We start from the raw sequence: 13,839 nt of genomic DNA on the forward strand, positions 1-13,839 counted from the left end.
TCATTTAACTTCTCTTACAGTGGCAGTGTCACGTGCCTTCCCATACTGGGGGTCCATTGCCTAGCACCTGTGAAAGTACTTTCAAAGTAATATACTGAGGGTTGGTTTAAAGGAGATTTGTCTTTTAAGATATTTCAAAAGCCCAGGCTCAGTGCACACAGGCTTGACCCTTTTGACCCAGCAGTGGGCAGTCATCACCGGAACGCAGGGCACCGGCCAGTGCCCCCGACAGCCATGTGTGGCACTCGCCGCCGCGGACGGTCACCTGGGCTCACCCGGCAGCCGTGGGACCTCGAGAAGCTGCTTGACCTGTGCAAGCCCGTTCTCTGTGTGTGACATAAACGTCGCTGTGCAGACATCGTGGAATTGCTGTGAAGCACAAGCACGTATGCAGAACTGTCTTGGAAATTGTAATGTGCTATAAAAATGGTATTATTTTATTATGTTGTCTGTACATTATGCTTTCTTCACACACGTCAGTAGCAAAGTACACATTTTGGCCTTCAGAATGGATGGTAAGAAACTGCAAGGGGATATCTCACCATAAATAAGTTCTACTTAAATGTAAATATATTCTCCTTGAATGTAAAAACATATGTAAACATTTCTCTATATAAACCTAAACAGAAAACAAAGGGGAAAAAAACATGAATACAAGCTGCCTACCCTTCTTAATTTATAACGAGATTTTAATGTTAGTTTTTAATAAAACATTTTTGAAAAGATCACACATGCATGGTAAAAAATTCAAGCATACAGTTTCTTTTGGGGTGATGGAAATGGTTTGCAGTGGATGGTGTTCTAGTTTGCTGATGCTGCTGGAACGCAAAACACCAGAGACAGACTGGCTTTTACACAAGGGGGTTTATTTGGCTACACAGTTACAGTCTTAAGGCCATAAAGTGTCCAAGGTAACACATCAGCAATCGGGTACCTTCACTAGAGGATGGCCAATGGCATCTGGAAAACCTCTGTTAGCTGGGAAGGCACGTGGCTGGCATCTGCTCTGGAGTTCTGCTTTCAAAATGGCTTTCTCCCAGGTAGTTCCTCTCTAGGCTTCAGCTCCTCAAAAATGTCACTCTTAGTTGCTCTTGGGGCATTTGTCCTCTCTTAGCTTCTCCAGAGCAAAAGTCTGCTTTCAACTGCTGCCTTCAGACTGTCTCTCATCTGCAGCTACTCTCTCAGCTCCTGTGCATTCTTCAGAGTATCCCTCTTGGCTGTAGCTCCTCTTCAAAATGTCACTGACAGCTGCACTGAGTTCCTTCTGTTTGTCAGTTCATTTATATGGCTCCAGTGATTCAATTTAGACCCACCCTAAATGGGTGGGGTTACACCTCCTTGGAAATTATCCAATCAGAGTCATCACCCACAATTGGGTGGGGCGCATTGCCATGCAAACAACCTAATCCAAATGTTCCAACTTAATCCCCACTAATATGTCTGCCCCACAAGATTGCATCAAAGAATATGGCTTTTTCTGGGGGACATAACACATTCAAACAAGCACAGATGGTGTTGGTGGCACAACATTGTTATAATTAATGTCACTGAATTGTACATTTAAAATGATGAAAATGGCCAATTTTATGTTTGACATGTGTTCCCACAATAAAATAAATAAAAATGAAAAAAATTAAAGCAGTACAAAAAATTATGTCAATAAAAGATCCCCTGATGACCACTGAGGTCCCCCATCTTCCTCTACCCCTGCTGCTTGGTGCCATTTTCCTTTTTGGAAGCAACTGCTGATTTTGTATGGGAGCATCCACCTGTGTGTGACTACACCTTGGGTGCAATTTGGGGTAACCTTCACCCTTGCGCCCACCTATGCCTTGGACAGAGTCCTTACGGCGCCCTTGGGTAGCTCGGATCGACTCCCCTGGGTTCCCTCCTTCCTCTCTGCCATTTCTCAGGCTCTGCCTTCTCTGGAGCTGCTGCTGTGAGCTGAGCCGCCAGCTCTGGCCCCTCCCTGGGGCGGCCCCGGGTGGGCTCCCTGTCCCCTCCTGTGGTCTGTCCATCTGCGTCCTTCCCGTCAGACTCGTCAAGCACAAGCCTCAAAATGATCTTTTCGTTGAGCATTTCCAAGGGCTGGATTTACTGATTTATCGATTCTGACATTTCTTCTTGGAGTCTAACCCAGCTGTCGTGGTGGTGGGTGGGTGGGGGCTTTCCTGGCTTAGACGATGTGCTAGAAACTCCCAGCCCTGCTGGCCTCACCTCCACTCAGCCTGGACTCTACCATCTGCTACTTGGGGTGCTCTCAAAGGATCCCAACACCCCATCTTCCTCTTACACCACGTGCAGGCTGGGCCGCTGGACCCCACTGGATGGCACCCCGAGCCGCAGGCTGCCCTCCCAGCCCTGGTTCCCAGGCCCATCGTCAGCACCGCTCCTCGATCCCTTTTCCTACAGTGTTATTTAGGGGGCAGGTTTGGCTGTGTGTGAGAGACGTCGTGATAGCCGTGGCAGAAACGAGATCTCTGACTCTTTCACATCATGGTCCAAAGACCTGGGCCCGCGGCTGGGGCAGCTCCGCTCCTCGAGGTCACCCAAGGCCACGGCTTCCTGCCAGCCGGTCCCCTCCCTCGAATCATACCCCTGTCCCCAGCAGCAGGGTGGAGGGAGGGGCCACTGGGCTGCCCCTTTGAAGGCTCGTCTGGAAGTCACATGCATCACTTCTGCTCCCATCCCATCAGCCAGAACGGACAGCCACACCCGGCTGCAAGGGCAGCTGGAGAACAGAGGCCTTTAAAAAAGGAGAATATTTTAACAACTGACATGCAAAATGTGTACTGAGAAGCACACAAGTCATAAATGCAGAGCTTGCTGCGCTCTCAGGAATGGCACCCACGGGTAACCGGCTCCCGGGGCGGGAAGGAGGGCCACCATCTCCCGGGAGCCTCGGCCTCGGGTCTGCCTTCCGACAGGAGCATGGGGAGCCCTTGGACTTGACCTGCAGCAGGAAGCCCACGGTCACCACGTGTGTCTGGGTTCCCAGGCACAACCTTCCCGGAGAATCGCCCACCCTGTTCCCCAGCAGCGACTCTGTTCCCGCGAAAGGGGGAGAAAAGCCCCCAGGAGCCCCCCAGGCCTGACGTTCCCAGTGGTCACTCCCACTGGCTTCAGGGGTCTTCCCACTCTCTCCTTTTCTCCTAAAGCCCCCTGCTGACCCCCACCCCACATCAGCAGACGACTTCTCTTTCAGCAAACATGCCGCACCCACACCCACCGCATCTCCTTCTGTTTTCTGGGCTCCGGCCTTCCTGGGCCCTGGGTCGGCTGGGTGGGCCCTGCTCCTGGGTGGGCAGTGAGGGTGGGTGCGCCTCGGGTGGGTCTGCCCCCGCGGTCCTCCGTCTCCACCGGGTGCACAGGGGACACCCTGGCCTGGGTGCACCTGCCCCCGACGTGTGTCCCCAGCAGGAGGAGCAGCGTCTGGCCCCTGTGGCCCGACGGGGCGTGGGGGGCTCGGCTCCCCTGTGTGGCCGCCCGAGGGACGCTGGCCTGGCCGTCTCCTCCCCACGAGCAGATGTGCCCCCAGGGGGGCCTGCGAGCATCGGGCCTCTGCAACGACCGTCTCTCAGGTGTCCCTCACGGGCCCTTTGGCACAGCCGGCAGGTGTGGCAGTTTACGGCCTGCCCCGACCCATTTCAAAATCTTCCCTCTCAGCTTATGAACGTGCCGGGACAGCCCTGTCCTAAATTCTCCCCTTGGAGCTTCATTTCCCCCCTCTCCTGTCTCTGCCTCCCTTCTCCTAGAGAAGGTAACGAGGCTCACCCTCACCCTCTCCTTAAATGCAAGTTTACTGAGATACTTTCATACCCCATACAACCATCCAGAGTGTACAGTCACTGGCTCACAGTGTCATCACATAGTTGTGCCTCACACAACCCCATGATCAATTTTAGCACATTTTCATTACTCAAAAAAAAAAAAAGGAAGAAAGAAAAATTAACAAACCCAAACATACCACACCTTTATCCCCCCCTACTATTGACCCCTAGCACTGGTGTAGTACATTTGTTAACAGCTGATGAAAGAATATTAAGATGTTGTTGTTTAACTACAGTCCACAGTTTGCAATAGGTACATTTTTTCCTTATACTCCTTTATTAACGCTTTGTAATAGTGTCATACATTTGTTCTAGTTCATAAGAGGATTTTTAAATATTTGTACTATTAACCATAGCCATCATCCACCATAAGAGTCACTGTGTTACACATTCCCACGTTTTAACCTCCAACTTCCCTTGTGGTGACGTGCACGACTCTAAACTTCCCCTTTCCACCACATTCACCCGCGATTCAGCAGTGGTGATGTGTTACTGTTACCTCTATCCATTTCTAAGCATTTAAGTTTGACCTACTTAAAAATTCTGTACATGTTAAGGCAACCGCTCCCCGTTCCCTACCCTCATTGTATATCCTGGTAACCTGTATTTTAGCTTTTATGTCTGAGTTTACATTTTATAATTACTTCATATTAGTGAGATCATACAATACTTGTTCTTTTGTGTCTGATTTTTTTCACTCAACATAATGTCCTCAAGGTTCATCCATGTCATCAGATGCTTTGGGACTTCATTCCTTCTTACTGCTGAGTAATATTCCACTGTATGTACAGACCACATTTTGTTTGTCCATTCTTTGGTTGATGGACACTTGGGTTGCTTCCATCTTTTGGCAATCATGAAGAATGCTGCTATGAACATCAGTGTGCAAATGTCTGTTTGTGTCCCTGCTTTCAGATCTTCTGGGTATATACTGAGCAGCGAGATGGCCAGGCCATAAGGCAAATCTATATTTAGCTTCCTGAGGAACCACCAAACTGGCTCCACAGTAGCTGTGCTATTTTATTTTGTTTTTGATTTTTTATCATATTTTTAATTATAGAATATAATACACATACATACAAGTGATAACTTTCCAAGTGAAATTTAACAAGTAGTTAGAGAACAAATGTCAAAGAATATTATAGGTTATAGTTCCACAGTTTCAGTTATTTTCTTATCGTGAAATATAACATACATATAAAAAAGGTGATAGCTTTCAAATTACAATTTAACAAGTAGCTACAGAACAAATTTCAAAGGCTGTGTTATGGTTCCACCATTTCAATTATTTCCTTCTAGCTATTTTAATACCCAAGCAACTACGAAAAAGCAAATTATATAAAGATTCAGTATTCATAATCCTTTGTTAAACTCCATCTTGTCTGTTGCTACCCCTTCCTCTAGTTTAATCACTTCCCCAATCTTCAGGGATGTCTAGGCACCACCCTGCATTGTTCATGTTGAAAAGGGGTGTCACCTTCATGAGCAAAGTGGACACATCTAGTTGATGTTCTTGAAGAGGCTATTGCCTCTGGGTTTGGGGGACTCAGCTGACATGGGAGTTCTCTGAAGGATTTATGTTTCTGAAGAATAAACTTAGTGAGTGAAACCATTATGGAGTCTCAGGGATCTGAAATCTTTCAGGTTTTCAGGACTACCGTTGACTTGGTTTATCATACTGTGGCCATTTGGCGTATCCAGTTGAAGCTTGCATAGGAGTAACCTCCAGGACAGCCTCTTGACTCTATTTGAATTCTCTTAGCTGCTGAAACCATATTTTGTTGCCTTTTTCAATCCCTCAATGCCGGGGTCAGGCTCATTCATGGAATCCATGTCCCATATCACCAGGAAGACTCATTCATCTGGGGGGTCGTGTCTCGCATCAGTGGGAGGGTGATGAATTTATTTGCAGAATTGGGCTTAAAGAAAGCCCACATTTGAGCAACAAGAGGTTCTCTGGAGGTAACACCTAGGCATAATATAGGTGAAGTTAGCTTCCCCTTTGCAACCATAAGTTTCATCTGAGCAAGCCTCAAGATTGAGGGCTTGACTTATAAAGTAGGGGGTTCCTAAGTTCAAATAGCATATGTTATGTCCATGATAATCCATCCATATCTCACATTATCATCACTTAGTTGTACAATCCTCATCACTCTCCTTTTTAAACAATTCTAATGACCCAAAACATCTCGTAGCTCTTGTCAGCCCTTAATTATTTGTCCCTAGTATGTGTGTAATACTAGTATGGTAATCCTATTAATTATAGTCCCTAGTATGCAATGTGCAGATTTTTCCCATATACCCTTCTGTTGTCAATTCTCTGTGCTAGTGTCATACCTTAGAAGTATATCATGTGAGCCTGTATCTATATTTGTGATGCTGATCTGTGGGAAACATGCCTTTAAACAACCCCTTCCAATCCTATTCAATCCTTTAAAATAGCTGTACTATTTTAAATTCCCACCAGCAGTGAATAAGTTTTCCTATTTCTCCACATCCTCTCCAATACCTGTAGTTTCCTGTTTGCTTAATAGCAGCCATTTTAGTAGGTTTGAAATGATATCTCTCTAGTTTTTATTTTCATTTCCCTAATAGCTAGTGAATTTGAGCATCCTTTCATGTGGTTTTTAGCCATTTGTATTTCCTTTCTGGAAAAATGTTTATTCATGTCTTTTGCCCAATTTTAAATTGGGTTGTTTTGTCTTTTATTGTTGAGTTGTAGGATTTCTTTATATTTTCTGGATATCAAACTCTTATCAGATATGTGGTTTCCAAAAATTTTCTTTCCATTGAGTCGGCTGTCTTTTGGGGTACAATGTTCTAAATATGTCTGTCAGATCTACTTTTCTTACCATATTATTCATGTTCTCTGTTTCCTTATTGATCCTCTGTTTGGATGTTCTGTCTGTTGGAGAGAGTGGTGTGCTGAAGTTTCCCACTGTCATTGTAGAGAGGTCCATCACTCCCTTCTGTTTTGCCAGTGTTTGCCTCATGTACTTTGGGGCACCTTGATTAGGTGCATAAATATTTATGATTTTTATTTCTTCTTGGTCCATTGCTGCTTTTCTTAATATATAGTGTTCTTTGTCTTTTATAACAATTTTGCATTTAAAGTCTATTATGTCTGATATTAGTATAGCTACCCCAGCCTCAGCTTTTTTTTTGGTTCTTGCTTGTGTGGAATATCTTTTTGCATCCTTTCACTAACGTATTTGTATCTTTGGGTCTAAAATGAATCTCTTGTATACAGCATATAGATGGATCATATTTTTTTATCCATTCTGCCAGTCTGCGTCTTTGACTAGAGAGTTTAATCTAGTAACATTCAATGTTATTACTGTAAAAGCAGTACTTACTACAACCATTTTATCCTTTGGCTTTTTTTTTTTTTTTTTTTTTTTTTGTCAGATCTACTTCTCTCTTTTTATCCTTTTAGTTACTTTTAGTAATATTCTTTATTTCTGTACTCTCTTCCAGGCCCCTCTCTACTGTATTTTCTTTAAAGCTTGCAGAACTCCCTTTAGTAGTTCCTGCAGGGCAGGTCTCTTGTTAATGAACTCTCTCAGCTTCTGTTTATCTGTGAATGTTTTAAACTCTCCCTCATTTTTGAAGGGCAGCTTTGCTGGATAGAGAATTCTTGGCTGGTGTTCCGGTTCGCTAATGCTGCTGTTATGAAAAATACCAGAAATGGATTGGCTTTTATAAAGGGGGGTCATTTGGTTACAAAGTTACAGTCTTAAGGCCATGAAGTGTCCAAGGAAAGGCGTCAACAATTGGGTACCTTCACTGGAGAAAGGCCATTGGTGTCCGGAAAACCTCTGTTAGCTGGGACGGCATGTGGCTGGTGTCTGCTTGCTCCCTGGTTGCGTTTCAAAATGGCATTCTCCAAAAAATTCAGCATCAGCTTTCAATGGCCGTGTCCAAAATGTCTCTCTGCTGCTCTGTGTCTGGGCCTGTGTGCCTCTTTTTAAAGTACTCCAGTGATCCAATAAAGACCCACCCTGAATGGGTGGGGCAACACCGTCATAGAAATAATCCAATTAAAGTTCTCGCCCACAGCTGATTGAATCACTTCTCCATGGAAACACTGAACTAATAGGTTCCAAACTAATCAACACTAATACATCTGCCCCCACAAGACTGCATCAAAGCACATGGTGTTTTGGGGGACATAATACATCCAAACCAGTGCAGCTGGCAACTTTCCACTTTCAATACCTTAAATATATTGTACCAGTGCCTTCTTGCTCCATGGTGTCTGATAAGAAATCAGCACTTAGTCTTATTTGGCTTCCCTTGTATGTGGGTGAATCACTTTTTTCTTGTTGCTTTCAGAATTTTCTCCTTCTCTTTGGCATTTGGCAGTCTGATTAGTATGTATCTTGGAGTGGGTCTATTTGGATTTATTCTGTTTGGAGTACGTTAAATTTCTTGGATTTGCCTATTTATATCTTGTATAAGGGTTGGAATTTTTCAGCCATTATTTCCTTGAATATTCTTCCTGGCCCTTTTCCTTCTCTTCTACTTCTGGGACACCCATGATGTGTATGTTTGTGCTCTTTGTGTTGTCAATCATTTCCCTGAGACCCTGTTCAAATGTTTCCATTTTTTCCTCCATTTGTTCTTTTGTCTGTTTGAATTTGGTTGCTCTATCTTCTAGCTCGCTGATCCTTTCTTCTGCCCCTTCAAACCTACTGTTATGTATCTCTAGTATATTTTTAATTTCAATCTTGTGTCTTTCATTTCCGTAATATCTGCTGTTTTTCTAGATATTCTTTTAAATTCTTCTTTATGCTCTTCTAGTGTCTTCTTAATATCCTTTATCTCTTTATACACATTTTCCTGCATGTCTTTGAAGTGATTCAGGAGATTTGTTTGCACATCTTTGATTACTTGTTCCAGATTCTGTATCTCCTCTGACTTTTTGACCTTTTCCTTTGACTGGGCCATTTTTTCTTGAGTTTTAATATGACTTGTGATTTTTTGCTGATATCTGGTCATCTGATTATCTTCATGGGTCTATCCTGAAGGTTTGTTTCTCTCTCTTGTCTAGGACTTAGTTGTTGCCTGGGTCTGTTTTAGGGCACTGCTTTGACAGTTGAGTCATCTGTACTTCTCAGCCAAAACCAGGCTGGGTTCCCATGCAGGGGGGGTAGACCAGCTCCAGTGGGCCTGGGACAGGGTCTGGAGTCTTTAAAAAGCCCTGCAATTCCCTGCAGTTTCAGGCCTGCCTAGAAGATGGTGCTGTTTGGTGACTTACTCATCCTCAGAGGCTGTTTACCTCCTGGAGCCCAGGCAGCATCTGACCAGGTGGGGCTGAAACTGGGGTTCCTGTGCCCTCACTTTGCCAGCCAAGAACTGGTTCAGTGTGTGGCTGTGTCCCCCACTTTACTTGGGGTGGGGACTCCCCCAGCTGCCCCAGTCTGCAGCCGCCCCCCAGGCAAGGATCGGGCCTCCTGCTGCTGTTTCCCTCAAGGGTGGGGGTGGGCACCAGGCCCCAGGGCTGGAAGCGCAGTGTCTGCTCACATTGTCTGACTCTTCACCCCTCACTGACCTGGGCCTTGAAGTGTCCTCCTCTGTCCCCTGGGTCCCCAGTTGATTAGGACAGTTTCTGCCTCGCTACCTGCTGCTTTGGGGAAGATTCTGCCATCCCCTCCCCAATCCTCCATTTGGAAGCTCCTCCTTGCTGCCCTTTTGTAGTCCGTCTGCCCTCCCAGCCACGTGAGTCCTGCTGTGGATCCCTGTGGGCTTGGGTCTCATGTCTGCATATAGCTGGGGGTCTGTCTCTGCTGTGAGAGTTTTACAGTCTGTGTCCCTGGTGGGAGGTGGGAGGGATCCCGGCTGCTGCCTCTGGGCACTTCCCGAGCTGTGTGGGACCGAATGAGGGGGAGGGGAGGACAGGCCAATCCAGGACAGAAGTTTCCTACCTGATATTTTCTCCTTCTCCTATTCAACTTTTGTGGGATCCTTCTCTAGTCTATGCCTTCCTCCAGGGTTCTCAACAAGTGAGAATTGTCTTTTTTTTTTTTTTTTTTTTTTTTTGCTGCTTCTCTGGGGAGAGGTTTTCAGATGTCTTACGTTGCCATGTTGATGATGTCACCCTAGATTGGGTTACTCTCACCTTTGACACCTCTCAATTATAGCTCTACCCACTGACATCTGCTTCTACTCCCAACACTCCTCCTACCTGCCAAATTTAGAGAACATTTATCTCTACAGCTTTGGTAGTGCCTGTTTTTGTCTTCTTGAAAAATCTCTCCTCTCATAGCTTCCAGGCTACATACTTTTCTGTTTTCTGGTTTGTTTGGGGTTCCTTTTGGTCTCCCCCAGCCATCTTCTCTGCCACTTGTACACTTCCTTCCTTGCTGACTCATCACTTACGTGATTGCCAAATCTTTACCTCCAGTTCCAACCTCCCTCCTGAGCTCCAGGCACACCCCAGCTGCCTCCCTCGTGCCACCACTGAAGCCGTGATGGACACTTCACGTTCAACACCCTTACAGCTCCCTAGGTTACCCTCCGATTACTCTTCACCTGCAAACAGGGGAGCCCCACCTTGAGGCCCCCCCTTCCCTAGCTGTACTCCACCTGTGTGCCACCTCCTATGCCCCACTGATTTCCTCTTCTTAACATCTCTTGTGCCTGCCCTATCCTTTTCTTCCCTACTGCCACTGTCTTGGGCCAGGTATTAGCTATCTATTGCTTCACAACAAATTACCCTAAAGCTTACCGGCTTGACGCAACCAGCACCCATCATTTCCTGTTTCGCTGTGGTCCTGGCCCCGTGTGTCCCACCATGCCCAGGGGCCTCTAAGAGCTTGGCTGGGGCTGGGGGCCTACTCCAAGTGCACTCACAGGGCTGTTGGCTGGAGAATCCAGCTCCTTGCCACATGAGCCTCTCCCCAGGGCTGCCCGCTTGGTGGCAACTGGCTCCCCCAGAGGGAGGGACCCGAGAGGGGCCCAGAGAGAGGCACGGGCACAGAAGATAAAGACCGGGGTGTAACCTGCAGTATTTCTTTATGACCCAGTCCCTGGTCATACCATCATTTACTCATTAGAAACGAGTCTCTAAGCTCAGTCCACACTTAAGGGGAGAGGGCTAGTTACTGAAGGAAGGAGCATCAAAATCTTGTGGCGATATTTTTAAAACCACTACCGTTCATCAGAAATAGCTTTCTCTACCTGTCACATCTGATCCATCCTCTACTGCATCCACTTCCATTTTTCTAAGGTGAAAATCAGACTCCACCAATCCCTTACTTAAAGTCCATTAGTCATTCTCTCTGTCTAAAGTGCCAATTTCCAAATTGGGTTGTGGAGAAGGGCTTCAGGTGCTGGGGCTGTGGGCTGGGGAGGCCAGGCAGCTCTACCCCCACTGGAGTGGCTCCTCTCAGACCACTTTTAAGGTCATTAGTTTCAAGTGTTTGTAATGGTTAGTCATTACTAATTAACAAATTACCCCAATACTCAGTAGCTTAAAACTACACACATTTATCATCTCCATTTCTGTGGGTCAGGAATACAGGACAGCTTAGCTGGGTGCTTCTGCCTCAAGGTCTCCCACAAGGCTGCAGAGTGATGACAGGGCTGGGAGGACCTGCTTCCAGGTGGAGACTCGGGTGGAGGAGGACCTGCTTCCAGGTGGAGTCTCAGGTGGGGGAGGACCTACTTCCAGGTGGAGTCTCAGCCAGGGGAAGACCTGCTTCCAGGTGAAGTCTTGGTCAGGGAGGACCTGCTTCCAGGTGGAGACTTGGTTGGGGGAGGACCTATTGGGAAGGATCTGCTTCCAGGTGGAGTCTCAGCTGCGGGAGGACCTGCTTCCAGGTGGAGTCTTGGGTGAGGGAGGACCTGCTTCCAGGTGGATGTTTGGTGCATGAGGAGCTGCTTCCAAGCTCAGTCCCATGATAGGATTCAGTTCCCCATGGGTTGCTGGGCTGAGGGCCTCTGCTCCCCATGAGCTCCCTGCCACGTGGGCCTCTCCACAGGGCAGTGCACAGTACGGCAGCTGACTTCAGCAAGTGAGCAAGGCAGTAGAGGGTGCACGAGGTCCAAGTTATGGCCCCTTGGTCACCACTGCTGTCGTACTTGTCATCTGGAGCCAGCCCGTAGGTTCAGACCACCCTGGAGGAATTGCACGGGCCTGTGGGTGGGGCTCTCCTGGCCATTTTAGTGCCACTCACAGCACTTCATGCTGTTTGAGTGTCACTGGCATAGAGCAGCGTTTCCCAGTGGCCAGAGACTAAGATTCATTTCAGGGGATGTACTACAAATGTCGATCCCTAGGTAACCAAGCAATTCTGATTTGGTAGGTCTGGGGTGTGCTCCAGGAATCTATTTTTGAACAAGCTCCCCAAGAGAATTTTTTGCAGAGAAATGTGAACTTCTTAGTATGGCACTTAAGTCACCAGTGGGTTGACAGTGAGAAGTTGTTTTTTCATGTGAAGTAAGGACACCGTCTCCCTCAGAATTGTTGTGAAAGTCAAATTACATACTGAATGTAGAGGGCAGAGCAGTGTTCACAGAATACTTCATGTTCAATTTTGGCTATAATGGTTATTACTATTACTAGTGATATTGTGTATTACTAGTGACTATGTTGATATAACCCCTCTATCCAGTTACCAGCCTTCACTGCAGTCCCGAGTCCCGTGGCTGTTTCGTGTTTCTGGGCCTTTGTGCATGCCTGATTGAGTCCTGGATTGATCTTTCAAATCCTTGCTCAGCCTTTACCTCTTCTGTGAAGCCTAACCCTTACCCATATTCTCAATACTTGAATTTGTGTGGTTTAAGGTATGTGTTCCAGAAATCCAATTTCCAAAATGGAACAGTCAATGTAAGGATATTGTATATAAAGCTGGATTTTAAATAGTGGTGCAAATGCGTTCCAGGTAGGTGGACAGGCTGCAGTCTCATGAGGTGGCTGCAGTGGTATCTCCTACCCCACGTGCCCTTCTGCAGGATGACTCATTAGGAACTGGTTTACTTCCCCACCCCTCCCACTGGGGCAGGTTTCTGTGGCTGCTCTAGCAGAACATGGCAGAAGTGACGCCGTTCCAGTTCTGGAAGTCACCCTCAACTGGACTGGCAACTTTTGCTTCTCGTCTCTTCAAACAACTGCTCCACTCAGAAACTAGAACCACACATGGGCACCTTGGCCGACAGCCAGCATCAAGCGCCAGCCATGCAACAGACGACTGAACCCCACCCAACAAACAATGCCACAAAACAAACCACTGCACAACACTGTGGCTTACAAATAAGCACCAGTCACTGCTCACAAGTCAGCTGGGTGGTTTGCTGTCCTGCCAGGCGTGGTTGATTCCACTGGGCTCACGTACCTGCAGTCGGTTCCAGGGGGCGAGTCTAGCACAGCCTCACTCACATGCCTGGCTGTTAGCTGGCTAGTTAGCTGGCGGGCAGAGGTGACTGGGCCACGTGTCCCTCATCACCTAGTGGTGGAGTTCCATTTATCAACATGGTAGATGGGCAGGGTTCTGGAGAACAAGCAGTGTTCAAAACCCCCAGAAGGCTAGTCAGAGCTGGCATACTGTTACTTCCGCAGCATTCTACTGGCTGAAACAAGTCACAAGGCCAATCCAGATATAAGGAGTAGGTACACAAACTCAACTGCTTGGTGGCAGTTGCAGCAAAGTCACATCAAAAGGTCATGAATACATGGAGGGATGAAAAATTGGGGTCAGTACAACAGATCTGCCCTAAAATAAGTAAACACCTTGTTTTACTGACAATTTTGTAAACTTAAAAAAAAATTCTAATATGGTAGGCAATCCCTCTCAATTATCATTCCAGGGTTCAACAACTAATCACCATCACGAAGTTCTTGTAAATACATACATGCAATCTGTTTTCTTTTTATTCAGCTCTCACTTGCCTGCTACTTTTCCTCCTTTCCTATTCTTTGTATATTCATTCCAAGAAGCTAAGCTGATGCTCCCCACCTCCTCCCCACCAACCACCAAAAAGAAATAACTTGCGCTTTAGGGATTCA

Source organism: Choloepus didactylus, chromosome 12, assembly GCF_015220235.1.
Source record: "Choloepus didactylus isolate mChoDid1 chromosome 12, mChoDid1.pri, whole genome shotgun sequence".
In the NCBI taxonomy this organism is placed as follows: domain Eukaryota; kingdom Metazoa; phylum Chordata; class Mammalia; order Pilosa; family Megalonychidae; genus Choloepus; species Choloepus didactylus.